Below are 10,162 nucleotides of genomic sequence, written 5' to 3'. Positions count from 1 at the left end.
GTTTATTATACATTCTCTGGAGAAGGGCGTCCCACCCGTGGAGCACACAATGGAAGGGAGGAAGCACCATGGGGCACCAACACCGCTTTTAATCCCAAATACCCTCCCACCACTGACCCTCATTCTTATTGGCTGAGGATCTTACATTCTAAACTTGGAATTACCCAAGAAATTGAACTTGACCAATAAGTACATAGTTGCCCATATGTGACTGAAATAGGGAGACACTAATGTCATGGGAGGATAGCAGAAAGGGGATTTAAGTATGCCCTTGACTCAATTCTTAAAGTCCTTCAGACCTACTCCAACTCTGAAGTAGATGACGCCTTATTCAATTTTCACAACTATCTTGAAAGATCTCACCTCATCTCGTTCAGGGGGACTGGCACGGTAAGAGGGATCTAGGTTAGGAGGAACTTGGATCACCAAGAAGAGAGATTTGCATTTGATCTTGAAAGGGATAGGAAGCTTATTGGCAGCAGGCTGGGATGTGACATGAGCCAGTCTGCAGCTGGACCATCTGCTGTTAGAAACATCATCCCTTGTGCATTTATCTCAGCTCAGTCTGTGTTTTTTTTTTTTTTTTTTCCTGAGCACAAATTGGACTGAGAAAGATGCACAGAGGATAATAATTTAGAATAGCAATGGCTGTTCAATTATATGAGTTAAAAAAAAAAAAAAAACACCCAACCCTGGAGAATGACAGAAACCATGAGTTAAACTCACCAGTCAACAATATATAGCAATCTGCCTACCTTTTCTCCAGTACAGATACGCTATTTCCTCGGATGTTACTGTTCAATCCTATCCAACTCTTGGTGATCTCATTTGGGGTATTCTTGGCAAAGAAACTGAAGTGGTTTGCCATTTCCTTCTCCAAATCATTTCACAGATGAGGAATACAAGGCAAAGGGGGTTAAGTTTGTCCAAGTATCTGGGTCTGGATTTGAATTCAGGTCTTCCTAACTAGAGGTCCCAGGCCTTTATCCACTTCACCACTTAGATTTTCTTTGATACTGATTATCATTGCTCTCTTCCATGGAGTATACACAAAGCAACCCATCCTGTCTTTTGTGTGTGAATCTTATTCCTAGCTTTCCATTAATCTTTCCTAGAAGTTCTTTTTAATATGATGGAACTCTTCCTCTAGTTTATCTATACATTGCTGCTCCCTATCATTAAATTCCTTGAAAGGACAAAAAGAACAACTGTTCAATAGGGTAGGATTATAAAAACATATCTGCAGGATTTCAGTAAATTATTTTTCTTCTTAAATGACCAGGCAGAGACTTCTATAATTCCCCCATAATTTGCTTCTGGACCAGATATACCAATTCAAGGTAGCATGACTCATATGCCAATTTAATAGACCCCAGAAGAACATACAATAGGCCTGGCAGGATCTGTGTTTAGTCCTTGCTAATTTGATAAGCCCTTAAAAAAAAAAAACTTATTCATGCAATTACAAGATATTAGTGACTCAATAAAGTGCTAGATAGAGATCTGCTATGATTCATGGGTGGGGATTATTGTGATGCTGTTTGAGTAGTCTAGATTCGTGGCTATAAGAGAGTTGTTAAGAATCTCCTTTAAATCGGCCACAGGTTTTAGGAGTGAAAGAATTCGCTCATTCCCGAATTATTAGTTGCAAAATGAAAGTTTATTGTTAGATAGAAATCAGTTTACCAAGAGACTGACTTCTATAGTGGCAGATCTATTGGAAAATGGAGTTTTGCACTGAGAATGCAGTTCTCAGTGGACAAAAAGTCCTGGCAGCTGAGTGAGCTACCGAGGTCCATCTGCAAAAGACCTTCGTTGAAGGAAGCTATTATATTGGGTCTTAGTGGGGGCTGGGACAGCCCAAGCAGGATAGATCCAGTGGGAGCTGGGACAGCCCAAGTTGGCTCACCTACAAGCTGGGTTTCAGCTTGAGCTGGAAATTGAATAGAATTGAATAAGTTTCTTTAATTGAATAGGGTTGGAATTCTTTTGCTCAGGACTGAACCAACCCCCCCTAGATAACAGAATGAAACTGTCTTGTTTCCCTCTTGGGGTCCCTCACTGAGGCAGAGTTGAAGATTTTCTACTTCAAGGAGTTTTGGAGTTTGGGGTCCCTTCATTAGTATTACACAGGGAAGTTTGTTATATGACTGTCACATAAGATCACAATTATTTTGCCAATGTAGTGTTGTAAAAATCATTTTCTGGTGATTATGATTTACATTTCCCGGCACTAGCTTCCATATAGAAGGCAACTGATTCAGCCTATTAAATCAGTCATATAACTGCAACTAAAAGAATCTTAGAAATTAAGTTAATTTCAATAAACATTAAAGATTTACTAAGGTTGCAAAGACAAAGAACAGTCATTACACTAAAAAAAACTTAGGCTTAACTGAGTGTATCTAACAAGCATTCGGATATACTGCCAATACATGTCTGAATTCAAATCCAGACCCAGATAGATACTTGGGCAAGTCACTTAATCCCCTTTGCCTTGTATTCCTCATCTGTGAAATGATTTGGAGAAGGAAATGGATGTCTGCCAATACAAGGCAACATTCAGGAAAGCTGCTTGGATCTAGAAGTTTCCTGTAAACGACATCTGATCTGAGAAATGAACAAGAGGTCTGAAAATACACAGAATCCCTCCAGCTGGTGCAAATGCAGAGCCCAAGAAACTACCCCATTTCCTTCCTTCCACCTCTTCCTCTTCTTGTCTCTGACCTATGGGACATTTGACACTGGTGAAACCCTCTTCCTGTAAGGAGAAACCCAGAGAACAAATCTTTCCCTATCAGAATCATGAGTTTTGATGGCAACCAAAACCCAAACTACTCTGGGGGGAAGGGAAATGAAACTATACTCACTAGGAATGTGCTTTATTATGCATTTATGTTCTAAATAAATGGTCTTATTGTTTGCACACACAGAGAAAGAGAATCCTCCTCTTTAACATTCCCTTGCCTTCTGTGACACAGCACTCTCTAGGTTTTACTTTTAACTATTCCTTCTCTGCTTCCTTCTCTGGTTGGTCTTCTTCCCAGATCTTTAATAAAATTATTCTCCAAGGCTTTCTCTTTGGCCCTTTTCATTTTTTTTTTGGTAATTAAAAAAATTATTTTTATTTTTTTTCATTTATCTCATCTACATCCCAACACATCAACCTCTGCACAGGATTCAAATTATTATGTACAGATCTGATCATGTCACTTCTATTCACAATTTTCCCATATGTCCTTTTTGGCTGCTAATAAAGTCTATACAAGCTATCTAGGGGAGGGGTGGGGAGAAAAAGGAGAAAAGTTAGAACAGAAAGTTTCGCAAGGGTCAGTGTTGAAAAATTACTTATGCATATGTTTTGTAAATAAAAAGCTATAATATATATAATATATAAAGCTATTTTATATATGTGTGTGTGTGAGGGATAGAAAATTCTATCCAAAAATTACTACTCAGAGACCTTTTGAAGTAAAAAGCAGAAAAGTTGTTTATTTAATTAATTCTCATGAGAATGAGCAATTCCACCGCGAGGAGGGAGAGAGAGAGCTCACGGTAGAAGGGCTAAAGAAGGGAATAAGGTATACAGTTTTATAGGTTTTAGTTACAAAGGATTATATCATGAGTTGGAGAACATTAAGAGATAGGTGCCCCCCCACCCCTTAATTGGATGTTATTCGTGCCAAAAACAGCAGATTCCCTAGTTCCGGGAGGAACCATACATCAGGTAACTAGTTGTCTAACTTGAACTTGATACAGCGATAAATGTCATCATTCTAGATTAAATACATATATCTAAAATCTAAGTACTTTGGCTACTATTCAACATACTTAGGTCATAGAGACCTAGAGAAACTAAAATATAGAAGGAATTTAAATGTCCTTGGAAGTTCTTCATCTTATCTTTACTACAAACAGCTGCTGGAAGTTCTTCAACTATACACACAGCTCCCCCCTTCTAATATGTAAATGATTTTTATCATATTGTCTATGAAGAACTTACACATTGCTCAAAGTCAGTTAACAGACTTACACATTGTTTGTCAAGTTCACTATCAGAATTATCTCCTTCCAGCATCCTCCTGTCTCTTTTCTGGAGAATCATCATCTTAACAGCATCCTCTGGAAGCAATAATTTCGATAGGGAGCATTGAACTATTCTGGTTATTAATGTAATCATGCAGGGCAAACATAATGGTAACAATATAATGCCACTGATTGCAATTAGTCCATACCATAAAAGTCATTTCCACCAGCTACCATCAAACCAGGACTACCAACTATTAGAAAAGAAATTTCCACTCCTGTGTAGGCACATGAACTATTCTGCGAATGCCTTTTGTAATTTCTTTTACTACTCACCCATTATCATCAATTTGCATGCAACAAGTGGACAAGTTTAATTTTCCACAGACCTCTCCTTCCTCTGCTAGCAAATAATCTAAGACAAGTCGATGCTGTAAAACAGCTTCTCGTGTTTGAATGGCTTGATCAGCTAGCAGATCAAGGGCCTGAGCAGTTTGATTAGTTGTTATCTCCAGAACTGCTTGCAATTTAATTAACCTATTTAATATATATATTGTTGTCCTATACCCCCAGCCTCCATCCTGACCCATGTGGCTGGCCCTTACTCTTTGATGATTCTTTCTGAGGGCCATGTACTTCCCATCCATTAGCATCGCCTGTTTGAATCAGAGAAGTATCTATGCTAGTCGTATTCCTAATTGTCACTATCTTCTGGAAGGAAGGAAAACTTGGGCCTTATTGTACCTATATAACAACACCCAGTCCAATTCCTTGGGAGGTGAGTATATGTCATCTGGCCATAAATCCAATAGTGTCCCCTTAAAGCTGGGTTTTTCTCATGCCAGAAGATAAAAGCTCCTATTGAGGATGGGAAATATATAACATTCCGTGGGTCTAACGGTCCCCCTTTCATGGTTTGAATTGCACTTCCAAAGTTGCTTTTCAGGCATCCAAGTGCAATTACAATCATTTTTCCCAGTAAAATCTATATTACTCCAAAAGTTACTAAACATTCTTCTAATAGTTTCATTACTATTTTCCCACTTCCATCCCATTACAGTACTAGCAGTACCTGACTTTGTACTATTTAACCTTAAACATCTCCATAAATCTCGGGGTGTTTGACAAGTTGGTTTCTTTTTAAATTCCTTCAAGCATTCTTCACTACCCTCTGCTGCATGTTGATGAGTACATTTAGTCACTGACCCATCATCACAAACAACACTTGTTTTATCCCATCTATTTTTATATTTACTACAATCTATAATATCTACCTTTTCTGGCCGGCGGGTAAAAGCCCATTTGCATTTATTTTCTCCCATCCAAGGCCCTGTGCCTGTTTGATTTAAACAATGTCCTCCTGGGACAGCATTCGTTAGTTTCCACTGATGGTCCTCCTGATCTGACCAAAATCCTGTACCGTCATGTACAACTGATCTATTACTCAATATCCAGGCTGGATATAAAGGGACAGGTATCCAGGGCCATCATGTGAGTTGTTCAGGTTCCCCACATATCCAGCAGTTTTTAAGATAAAATGTATCGGCAATAACCTGAAGCAAGTTCTAGAAGCTATTGCCTTCCTTCAGTAAAGGATTAGGGATTGGTGCAACAAGGGTAGTGTTATACCTAGGGATAGAAAGCACAATCCCCTTCTGTGTATGTTTTGTTTGGCCTCCATTCTACCAAATAATATGTCAGATTTCTGAGTTGAAGTAACACTGTCCAACAGAAAATAAAATCTAACACTACCAGAAAAAGCCCCAGTATAGTACCCCAGATCAATACTACTATTAAGATTTTGCATGCACAATTCATCAGGTCCTTTTTAACGTTTGCTTTAACTGCTCCTCTGGATTCAGCTTCAAAGTCCACACCCTTGGAGCATCCACTGGTCCTTTAATTCTGGTATGGTGAGTCCATCCTCTCTCTTTGATACCAACTGCTGTGTCTGATGTTAGGAGGATCTGGAACTGTCCTTTCCAGCTCAGGGTCAGCTTGTCCTCCGTCTATGTCTGAACTAGGACCCAGTCTCCAGGCTAGAATTTATGCACTGCGAATCCTAAGGGAAGAGTATGAGCAATAAGCCCTTTTAGTTATAAAGTTTTCAGATGTTGCAGTAGAGACATGACATATTTCCTTAAAAACAAATCCTTAGTCTCAAATATTGGGTCCAAGGAAGAATTTTGAATCCCTTTTGGATAAGGGTGACCATACAATAATTCATAAGGTGATAATCCCACATCCCTCCAAGGTTTTGTTCTAATCCTTAGCAAGGCAAAGGGAAGGCACTTAGTCCAGGGCAATTGTGTTTTTAAGGCCAATTTAGTTAATTGCCATTTAATTTCCTGATTCATCCTTTCCATTTTGCCTAATGAGGGTGGATGCCATGGGGTATACAAATCCCAGAATATTTCTAGAGCTTGGGCTATAGATTGGAGGACTCTGGCTATAAAATGAGTTCTTTGGTCCAAATCTATTCGCTCCACCAACCCCAGAATGATGCGTTCAAGAAGAATTTTTATAACCACTGAGGCTGTTGCCCTGGCAAGGGGGAAGGCTTCCACCCATGAGGTCAGATGGTCCACTACAACCAACATGTATTTGAGACGCCCCACTAGTGGCAGTTCAGTAAAGTCCACTTGAATGCTTTGGAAAGGCCTGATATCAGGGGGCCTCCCTCCTTTCTGGACTTGTTATTGGGCCACTCTATTCATCCTCTGACAAGCAGGACACCCGTTGGCCAGTTGCCTGCTATTGTGTACAAGCCCAGTACCACCAACTTAGTCAGCACCACGTCACACAGGTTCTGGACACCCCAATGACTGCCCTGATGTAAATGTGGGAGTACATGTCTAGTACCTGCTGTGGTCAGTACCTCTCTGCTATCAGGGAGGAGCCAGTGCCCCTCTTTATCCTCCTGAGTGTCAAGGCTTTGGGTTTCCTGCTTCTCTTCTGGGGTAAGGGAAGATGGAGGCATTGGAGGCAGAAATGCCAGAATTAGCACCATCATCTCCTCCGTACTTACAGATTCCTCTTCTCCAGCCCGTTTCCCCTCCTCATTCGCAAAGCAGTTTCCCCTTGTCTCAAATGAATCTCCTCTTTGATGCCCTTGCACATGAATCACTGCAACATTCTTAGGTAACATAAGATTAGTCAAAATTTCAGTGACCAATGCCCTGTGTGCCAATCCCTTACCTTTACTATTTACCATTCTCCTTTCCTCCCATATTTTTCCAAATATGTGAACAATTCCCCAGGCATATTTTGAATCCGTATATATATACGGTTCCATTCTTTCCTTCAAGCAATTTTAGGGCTTGATTTAATGCATATAATTTACAAGTTTGAGCTGACCACTCTTTTGGGAAGGATCCAACTTGAACCAGAGTCAAGTCCTCCCCATCAACAATAGCATATCCATTTTTCCCTTTTCCCATTAACTACTCATGAGGACCCATCTATGAACCATTGAGCGCCTTTTAACAAAGGGGCCTCCTGCAAATCTTACCTAATCTTAGTTTGGTAATCAATCACATTTAGACAATCATGTTCAAGGGACACGTGTTCCCCAGGGGAAGCAGATAAAAACATGGCTGGATTAAGGTTGTGGTCTGGTGAGAATACCAAATCATTTCTTTCCAGTAAAATTGCTTCATATTTTAAAATCCTTGAATCAGTTAGCCACCTCCCGGCCCTTTGATACAGAATTGATTGAACTTGGTGCGGGACACTCACCATTAAACTGCACCCCCACCCCAAGGTTAACTTCCAACTTTCTTCTATCAAAAATGCCGTGGCTGCCACAGCTTGAATACAAATAGGCCACCCCTTTGCAACTGGGTCTAACATTTTTGACCAAAACTCTGTTCTCCTTCTGGATCCCATTGCACTATATCTGGTTTCTCTTCTAACAAATGAGTATATAAAGACTTAGTTAATAATACATATTCATCAATCCAGGTTCTACAATACCTGACCAATCCTAGAAATTTCCGGAGGCTCTCTTTCATCCTAGGCTTAGGAATTCCAAGAATCCCCTCTGCCCGTACAGGGTCTAATCTCTTTTTCCTTCACTTATACAATAACTTAAATATTTTACCTCACATTTCACAAATTGCAATTTGTCTTAAGAAATTCTCAGTCCCCCATGTCCCTAAATAATTTAACAAACTGATAGTGACTTGGACAATGTCATTCTTTTCCTCCCTGTCACAAGAGGATCATCTACATATTGTAAGACTTTTAACAATAAGAAATTTATCCCAAAATGCTCACACAATTCTCATATACCCAAGTAGATGTTCCATAAATTGAATATTATATCAATCATTTTGCTTTTTTAATATACCCAATACATAGAAAAATCCCAAACTACATATTGTCCATAACAAAAACATTTTCAAAAGGACAGAGGCAAAAACTATGATCCTTGGAGTCCCTTTTAAATAATTGGCAGTTAATTAAAACTTCCTATTTTTACATAAAAGAATCTGAAAAGCTCTTAAAAACATCAATTAAACCTTTTTGAAATAATTCTTTCAAACTATATATCATATTTCTGATTATATTCTTTAAACACAAAAAACATTATGTATCTAAAGAAACAAATGTTCAATCAATTAATATCTTGAAAGAGCAGTGTGTCCCTTTAAAAAAGTTAGCTTTCTTCAGCCAAAAGCGGCTGAAGCTTTCCACTGCTGCTCTCCTCCTGCAAAAACATATCCTGTCTCACAGCTATCTCTCTGTGACTCTTCTGACTATATGCTCCATTTAAACTATTAGGTGCTTTTGTAAATCAATCTCTCTTTTCCCTTGTCTTTAAATCACCTTTTTTTTTTTAAACTTTAAGATTCACAATTAATTTTGAACCAAATTTCATAAAACTTATAATATAGCTTACAAATTACCCAATACTTTAAAAAAGCAATATACCATTTAAGTAGGGAGATACAAACATGACCCCCCACCCCAAGGTAAACTACTGGCATTTTGTTTAATAACAATAATTTTGAATTTCAATTTGAAGTCTAACCAAATAATAAAAAAGAGAAAAGTTTTTCTCTTCAGATGTAAAGGCCACAATATTCAAGCAATTCTTAAGATTTTTACCCAGAATAAATCTAACATGTGCAAGGCAACAGTAAAATTATTTCCTCCAATTTCAATTTTATTTCAATTTCAAAATTATAGTACCTCTTTAAAATATAGTAAGTTCCCCAAACTCTTAATCAAATGTTGTAGACAATTACCCAGTTTAGTCTTCTTAAACTTTCTGTTCTCTAATTTCGTGAAAGCAAACTTGCTAATAATGATTTTTCTTTCTTCTCCTGGCACAATTTTTTTTTTAAAGAAACACGCTTAGTTTTCCCACAGGTCCAACAAGTCAGAGAACCCCCGTGTTCATCTATTTACCTCTCTTAACCAATTTTTATTCCTCCCTTCCAATATCTGCAGTTTCTTGTTTCCAACATACCAATTTAAAATTATTTTAAAATTAACCCATATTTTAGTTTGTGAGATTTCCTGAAATTTATCTAGATATTCCATTCAAACTTCTTTTCTTTAGTAAGCCAGGAAAGAGTTAAACACCAAATCCTTGCTTTACCTTAAACATTTTTTTCCTTCTCTCCCTCCTCCCCCTTCTCCCCACAAAGCTGAAGCTGTTAGCTAGAGGGAGGAGAGAGAAAAAGATTTTTTTCAAACTTCTTTCTCTTACCTAATCCACTCTGAAAGAATTAATACTCTAAATGAAGCCTGAAACACAGAGGCTGGATTCTTATCTCTTATGAGCTTGCTAACTTTTAACACAGAACAGAATGCAAAGCAGATGAACATACATACACAGACAGACCCAGAGCTCTATTTTTCTTGAATTTCCTAACTAATGTCCTGACATAAATCTTTGGACTGCTTCTGCCCCATTTTTACAACTTGGTCTCAAACCAAGTTGTCAGCAGAGGTCCTTTGTTACCCTCATGCCCCGCAGTCATCCAAGAGAGTCTCCTTAGATAGTCCTTTACCATTGGGTCAATAGCAGTCTACCAAAGCAATTTTTAGGAGGGCTAGTCCCTTGGGTCTCCCTTGACCCAGCCAATAGACCCCAGACTTTTCCAAGCTCACCTCGAGAACACGT

The sequence above is a fragment of the Antechinus flavipes genome, chromosome 1, assembly GCF_016432865.1.
Source record: "Antechinus flavipes isolate AdamAnt ecotype Samford, QLD, Australia chromosome 1, AdamAnt_v2, whole genome shotgun sequence".
Lineage (NCBI taxonomy): Eukaryota > Metazoa > Chordata > Mammalia > Dasyuromorphia > Dasyuridae > Antechinus > Antechinus flavipes.
The sequence above is the reverse complement of the archived record's forward strand: the minus strand, read 5'-3'. Positions refer to the sequence as shown.